This window comes from Chrysochloris asiatica, unplaced genomic scaffold (genome assembly GCF_000296735.1).
Source record: "Chrysochloris asiatica unplaced genomic scaffold, ChrAsi1.0 scaffold00147, whole genome shotgun sequence".
Classification (NCBI taxonomy): Eukaryota; Metazoa; Chordata; class Mammalia; order Afrosoricida; family Chrysochloridae; genus Chrysochloris; species Chrysochloris asiatica.
The window spans coordinates 747,052-754,919 of record NW_006408665.1 but is presented as its reverse complement, the minus strand read 5'-3'; the positions used below and the strand labels follow the sequence as shown (position 1 = coordinate 754,919).

Sequence of the window (7,868 nt, the reverse complement as noted above, 5' to 3'; positions counted from 1 at the left end):
AACAACAACAACAATCATTTTGAACAATGTATTAGAGGAAAGTAAATCTCCTGAAGAAGTTTGTTGAAATACCAGCTTCTTCAGGAAAGTTTGATCAATTTTTGGGCAGAGAATGGGACAGTTTATTTTGCAAATAAATTATGGACTTTATATATGAGAGCCACATGGTGCTAGGAAATCATGGGGGACAAAAGGTGTCACACATGGATGGGGATCAATGATATTTGGACAATTCAGAAATAAAATATTTGGAACTGATCCAAAATAGAGACTAAACTTTAAGATGCCACAAAGCATAAAGGAATCAAAAGTTGACATTTGAATGTGAAAATATAAGCCTTGTGGTCTACATGTATAATTTTATTTAAGTTTGTTGTGCAATAAGTAGAAAATTCTCAATCCATAGTGTGGTTTCAATAATTATAAACAAATAGTTTAATTTTCTTCACATAGTCTAAGATTTAAAACATTATTCCAACTATCATTTGTTGTTGTTGTGTGCTATTGGATTAACTCTAACTCATAACATACACTAAGTTTTCCAAGAGCAGCTGGTGGGTTCAAACTGCCAACTTTGTGGCTAGAAGTCTAGTGTGTATCCTACTGTGCCACACTGGCTCCCAACTATCATATATATCTATAAATTGGTATCAATAAATATTTTGAGGTCCACAGAAGCAAATTCAGCTAATCAGCACAACTTAAAAGGGTATAGTTTAACTAGGATAATTTTCTCCAGAATGTACTCTGCCAAATATTGACCATATCTTTACTCAGTAGACATTTGGTCTCCTTCTCTTAGTTAACTCTATGCTTTCTCATATTTACCTCCATCTTTTCCTAAATTGCTCATCATTGTCAACTATCTCAATGCTAATAAACGTCAAGCCCTCAAATAACGAAGCATAATACTAGGATGATCTTTCTTATAAACAAAATTAAAAGTGATATGTAACAAAAACAACACCAAAAACAATTAAAATACTATAAGCATTGCATATGGAATAGGCACTGAATTGGAAATCAGGACACCTAATTTTATTTTGGAATCCTGGTGTGGTGTTGAAGTATAAGTACTAGACTGCAAGGTCAGTGGTTCAAACTTACCAGCTGCTCCTTGGAAACCCTATACAGGGTCACTATGTGTCAGAACCAACTTGATGGCACTTATACAAAAGCAACAATTGTATTTTCTTGTATTCGATATCTGTGTGTCTCCAAACTCTCCTTCCCTTTCTTAGGTGATCAGAGCCATTTTTCTTCCTTAATATCCAGTTTCTACTAAAATAATTGATCCTTCTCTATCCCTTCCTTCCTTTCTTCTCTTCCTTATTCCTGCTCTTTTTCCTTCCTTCACTATTTCCTTCCTTCACTTTCTTTCCTCCTTCTCCTTTCTAGTCCACCATTCTTTGGAATAAATAAATCAGAAAACAATCTCTCTTTTGCCAACTACCAGTTGACTTAAGACAAATGTTTAAATAAAAATAAGTTATTCATAAATATTTGCATAAGTATGTACTCAATAAATTTCAAAGATTTAGAAAAATTTTACTTCCTCTTTTATTCTAAGGGCATACTGCCTGAATATACAATGGGTAGAGTTGAAAATGAGTGACATGTTGTTGGTTGTCTGCTGTCAAGGTGGTTCTGACTCAGCAATCCTGTATAGGGTTTCCAAGGATGTAAATTTTTACAATAGAAAACCTCATCTTTTCCCCCAAGAGTGACTGGTAGATTCAAATTTTTGACCTTGCATTTAGCAGCCCAGCTAGTAACCCACCACATTACCAAAGCTCCTTATGAATATTGTTGTTGTTGTTAAGTGCTGTCGAATCAGTTCCAACTCATCTCAACCCTGCAAGGGGTTTCTGGTGGGTTTGAACAGCTAACGTTGTGGTTTGAAGTCCAGTGCTCATCCAAAAACTCCACACCAGAGGTCCTTATGAATAGACACCCAGTAAGTGTGCTTGGGTAGATCCTCAAGGGAAGCTGTTTGAAAAAGAGGGTAAAGATTTTGTTCTGTTTTATAAAACTGAGAACAGTGCTGCATTGTCTAGTAATTGTTTGGGAAGACAATATTTCAACATGGTGCTGAGTCCTTTAATATACAGAATTCAAGAAAAGCTTATTGTCATACTTAGGGTGAGAAATTACACTGCAAACATAAAAAAATTCAGCTCTCTAGCTCAAATTGGAAAATGTTACAAAGCCACAATAAAACAAAATATAAGTCACCCCACTATAAGAGTGAAATACAGTAATAAGTGAGTTTGACTGCTAATAGCATATTGTCTGTAATATAATGTTGCTGCCCTTTGGATGTCAGAACCGGACCTTTTATGAATTTATTATAATACTCAAAGAAAACGCATGCTCTTTACTAGTGAGATAACCTTTAATTCTCCTTAAATGGCAATTGACAAAGCAGGTATATGATATCCTGGTTCGTGTGACTTTATCCCTGAGGATGGCTCTTAATGATTCAGCATTTCTGAGTTATATGCTATCTTCAAAACAGTGCTTGAGCATCAAATGATTCTTAATGGCTCAATCTATGCAAATAAATCTAAGCCATGTAATTCTGACACAAATTATGGAATTCAGTGAATTAAGTGATTGGTAGCAAGGGATTGGGATGGTTTATGTATATTGGCACTGCTTTATATATGGATTTAATAGAACTAACTACCATCCTAGACAAGGGGAAGTGAGTTAGTGATCATGAGGTCCAGGTTGTAGTTCAGCAGATAACACTGTCTGTTTAGATCACAGACCTTGAAGATAATATTAAGGTTCAACCAACTTCAGTCAATAGTCATATACAGGTGTAAGCTCCTGTGTTTTATCATCACCAGGGAAGATGGATTGTTTTGTAAAGAATGTTTAACATGTACAACAGCTAGATTCTTTTATGAAAATTATTTTCCTTTTTGATCACCCAAGATATAAGTGAAGTTTCTAAAAATAGACTTGTTATTTTATTTCTTTGCATCTTATTTATTTTATCTATAGCATTTTCACTTTCAAACTGAAGAAGTAACCTTGAAATGGACCTGTTGTTGTTGTTGGGTGTGGCCAAGTTGGTTCTGATGCATAGCAACCCTCATTATAGCAGAGCAGCTGGTGGGTTTAAACTACTGACCTTGTGGTTAGTCGTCCAATGTTTATCCTGAAGTGCCACATCAGCACTTCTGAAGTGGACTAAGTATTGTTAAAACTTATTCAAACTGTTAGCAGCTACTCAGTTAGGTTCAAGTGATGAATTTTTAACTAATTTAGATGAGCCGAGGCTCAGAACGGGCTTCCCAATCTTTGTGGACACCCATGGTGTCTCTGTCAGATAAGCACTGGATTTTGAGCCACTGGTCTGTGTTTCAAGCCTCCTAGCTTTTCTGAGGAAGAAAGAGTGATATTTCTGCTTCTATAAAGATGTATAGTCTTGGAAACCCTATACAGGATCTCTGTGAGTTGGTGCTGACTCTACAGCACTTAGCAACAGCAACAAGAATGTACTTGTGAAATTCTAAATTGGTAATTGTTTATGCTCTAGAGCAGGGGTGGTGAAACTTATTTCTGTCAAAATTCATAACATCATTTTAGGGCCATACAAAATTATCAACTTAAAAATTAACCTGCTATAGTTGGTCAAAGGAGCTCAGGTGGCGTAGTGGTTATGAATCGGGCTGCAAACCTAAAGGTCAGCAGTTCAAAACTACCAGCTATTCCAAGGGAGAAAGATGAGGCTTTCTGCTCCCGTAAAGATTTACAGTCCTTGGAAACCTTGTACAGGGTTGCTATGAGTCAGAACTGACCCCATGGCACATAGCCACCACCACCATCACAGTGAATGGTAGTTCAAGCTCACCAGCTGCTCCTTGGAAACCCTATACAGGGTCGCTATGGGTCAGAACTGACTCCATGGCACTTAATAACATATTTGGTCAAACATTTAATTAACTTATCCCTAATGTGTGGAGTGAGGAGCTCTGGTAGCATAGTGGTTATGAATCGGGCTATGAACCACAAGGTCAGCAGTTCGAAAGTACCAGCTGTTCCATTGAAGAAAGATGAGGCTTTCTGCTCCCATAAAGATTTACAGCCTTGGAAACCCTGTGCAGGGTCACTAAGAGTCAGAACCGACTCCACGGCACATAACTACCACCACCACAATGTGTGGAGTACTCGTGTGGTGCTGTAGGACAATGCACTGGATCACAAGGTTGGCTTCAACCGCAAGGTTGGTGGTTCAAACTCACCAGTCTCGTCTTGGAAACCCTATACCGGATTGCTATGAGTCAGAATCAACTCGATGGCACTTAACAACAACAGCAATATGATGGTTGGAACTTCAGTTGTCTTTAGGGCCATACCAAATTATTTTGTGGACTTTATACAGCTCACAGGCTGGATGGTCCCCACCCCTGTTCTAGAGGGATATCCCATTTGTTACTGACAAAAGTTGTCAAGCGGATTGGGAGAAGATGAAGTGGAAAGAAGGAAGAAATGAGAATTGTGTTTTGAAAATAGCATGAGGTAAAGGAAGAATGAAGACATGACCAGTGACAGAGGCAAAGTGAAGTCACTGAGGGCTCAGGTGAAATGTCATAGATCAGTCTCACTTGTAGCCAGTACAGGGACATGCTGACTTTCAGCAGTTTTGTGGAAAAGAAAATAGAGATAGGGTGTGGAGAGGTTATGGCTTTGTTGCAATGGAGGGCTCAGATTCTGACTCGATTTACTTCTGCCACTTTTTCCACCACCAGCACTACTGTTACCTCTCATTTGTGGAGCTTTTAGGATTGTCAGGTGCTATGCTAAAGCATTTGTGTGTGTGTTACTGCATTGCTCAGTTTAAAAGATTTCTTCAAAATATAGTGAAATATTAAGGATTGCATGATGTGGGTGCCAGGTGACTTACCTTCTACAATGTTGTTATCAGCCATCAGAAAAGATTGTTCACAGAAATTCTTAGTTATAAAATGAAAAAAGCAAGGCTTGACTGATACAGTTGTTGGAATCAAATGACATATTGAGGTTGATCCAGGATCGGGCAGTGTTTTGTTCCGCTGTGCATAAGGTGGCTATAGGTTGATACCGACTAGATGGCACCTAACAACAACAAAAGCATAGTAAACCATGTGGTTGTCAGATTCAAAATGACCAATACCAGTCTGTTTCAGCTCACTATTACCTAGGATATCCATGTTTATGCATTGCATTTCATTTTTCACAATTTCCGATTTTCCTAGATTCATACTTCGTACATTCTATGTTCCAATTATTAATGGATGTTCACAGCTGTTGCTCTTCATTTTGAGTTGTGCCTCATCAGCAAATGAAGGTTACGAGGACTTTACTCCATTCACATCATCATGGTCTACTTTACTTTGAGGAGGCATCTCTTCTCCAGTCGCATTTTGAGTGCCATCCAAATGACTCATTTTCTGGCACTATATCTGACAGTGTTTCTCTGCTATTCATAAGGTTTTCAGTGACTGAATATCCAGAACTAGTTCATCAGTCCTTCTTACTCTGTCTTTGTCTGGAAGTTCATCTGAAACCTATCCATTATGGGTGACCCTGCTGGTATTTAAAATCCCGGTGGAATAGCTTCCAGAATCACAGCAACTCACAAGCCACCACAGTACGACAAACTGACAGACAAGTGGTGTAACCTTGTGGTTAGCAGTCCAGTGCTGATCCTACAGCACCACATGAGGACTGGATTATCAATTGTTAAAAAGTGTTAAACTCTCATCTTTTGTGGATATATTTGTCTGTTCTTTTACTTCTGTCAGTCTTAGCGTTCCTTCTTTTTTAAGTTGTTATTAGGTACATACACAGTTCCGATTGTTTAGTTCTTGCTGAATTGACTGCTAAATGTTATGAATTATCCTTTTCTTTTTGATAGTAAGACTCATTGTCTTGTTGAATTTATCTGTTGTTACTATAACTACATGACTTTCTTATGATTCCTTTTGATTTCCTCCCACCCTCTTTAAGCTTTCAGATATCCACGTCCTTATATTTTTAGTGTTTCTCCTTTAAGCAGCATATAATAATTGAGAAGGCAGGATATGAACCAGGAAAATTGACTTCTGAGCCCACACACTTTACCTTTCCATATTCTTTTCCTTTTAGTTTCAACATCGGCAGGCCTTTAAGTCTAATCTTTTGTTTTTCACTCTCAATCACTCTATTCAATGTGACTTGTCTATCAGTATGCTGAGTGATCTCTGATAGTGACAATGTTACTTGATGATGCTTCTCAAGAGGGCTAACTACAGGTAGTGCTCCCTATGCAGGGAGTACGCTGCCTTGGGACCACTTCAACTTCCCATGTTTTTCTGTTGTGGGTATGACCATTGCTACCAGAATTAATCAGTGACTTTAGTAAGGCTACAAGATGAACCAGATGAAAAATCAGAACTGTAACTTAAAAAAGAGCATCCTTTACAATAGCATAAATAACATGTAATGCTTAGGAATACATAGAACAAATGATGTATAAGAGCAGTGTGTATACAAATAAAAAACACCACTGAAAGGAATTAAGGAAGGAGTAATAGATTGTGGTCACGTTATGGCACTTAAATAAGCATTGGACTGCCAGCCTCAGGTTGATTGTTCAAAATCACCAGCCAATCCTCAGAAACTCTATGTAGGGTTGTTATGAGTAGGAACCGACCCAATGGCACTTCACAACAACAACCATGTTCATAATAAAAAGACAACCCTGTTGTTATGATTTCAATTCACTACTAGATTTCAAGACTTATTATAAAGCTACAGTAATCAAGGCAATGTTATGTTATTATTTCTAAATGCTGTGGAGTTGGTTCCTACTCATAGCAACCCCATATAAGGTTTCCGGGTAGCAGTTGGTGGGTTTGAACTGCCAACCCTGCAGTTAAAAGCTCAGTGCTTATCTTGCAGAGTCACACCATGACTCTAGATAGTGTTATTATTGGTGCAAAAATAAACATATATATCAACAGAACCAGATAGAGTGCACTCTTTAAATATATGCAGTTCATTATTGTATGTCTATTAGATCTCAGAGTCCTGGTGTGGTGTTGTAGGATAGGCACTGTACTAGCTGCAAGGTCAGTGGTTCAAACTCACCATCTGCTCCTCAGAAACTCTGCACAGGGTCACTGTGAGTTGGAACTGACTCAATGGCACAACAACAATTATAGCTCAATAAAGCGACAGAGACATGGCAGCCACCATGGCTCAGGAATAAAAGTCCCTTGTAATTTCCAACTGTTGGAAGAACTTAAAGAAGGCTAGACAGGAGTAGGAGATGACTGTAAGCTGGAGTCTAGAAGATGATGAAGACATGACACAAGATGGACATGGATGATAATTGGGCTTCCAGGAACAATTTATGAACACCAGATATACGGTCCTAATATAGAATGTTGGCCTAAATACCCAGAAGCACCACTCTTTGTAAGATTTGTAATAAAAAATTAATATGATTGGAGTGAATAGTTCTAATGGATTGGTGGACCCAAGAGTCATATCAGTGTTAGCAAAATGGCAGAATTCATGTAGCATCAAACTTGTCCTGCAAGAGCTTCAGCGTCTAATGATGTCTAAAGCAAATATGAAATTCCCTCAACAGCCTGAAGTACAGTGTGACAGCAATTAATCAAAAAGAAAAACCACAGGCTCTCCTTTTCCCCCATCCCCATTCGATTTAAGCAGTCTTCATTTTCCACAGTAGTACATTTTCTAGATATGTTTTGAAGACCTCAAAGTACTGGGAAGGGAGCTCCCATTCAAGGGCAAGTTATCTTAAGATACTGTAAATGAAATTAAATTTTTATCCATTTGACATATATAAGTTGTGTTATAACAAA

The 7,868-nt window shown here is 38.0% G+C and overlaps 1 pseudogene; it reads left to right on the top strand.

Annotated features, from left to right (window-relative positions):
* LOC102827190 overlaps nt 1-7,657 on the top strand; it is a 91,784-nt pseudogene extending 84,127 nt beyond the window's left edge.
* The last annotated feature ends 211 nt before the right edge of the window (nt 7,658-7,868 follow it).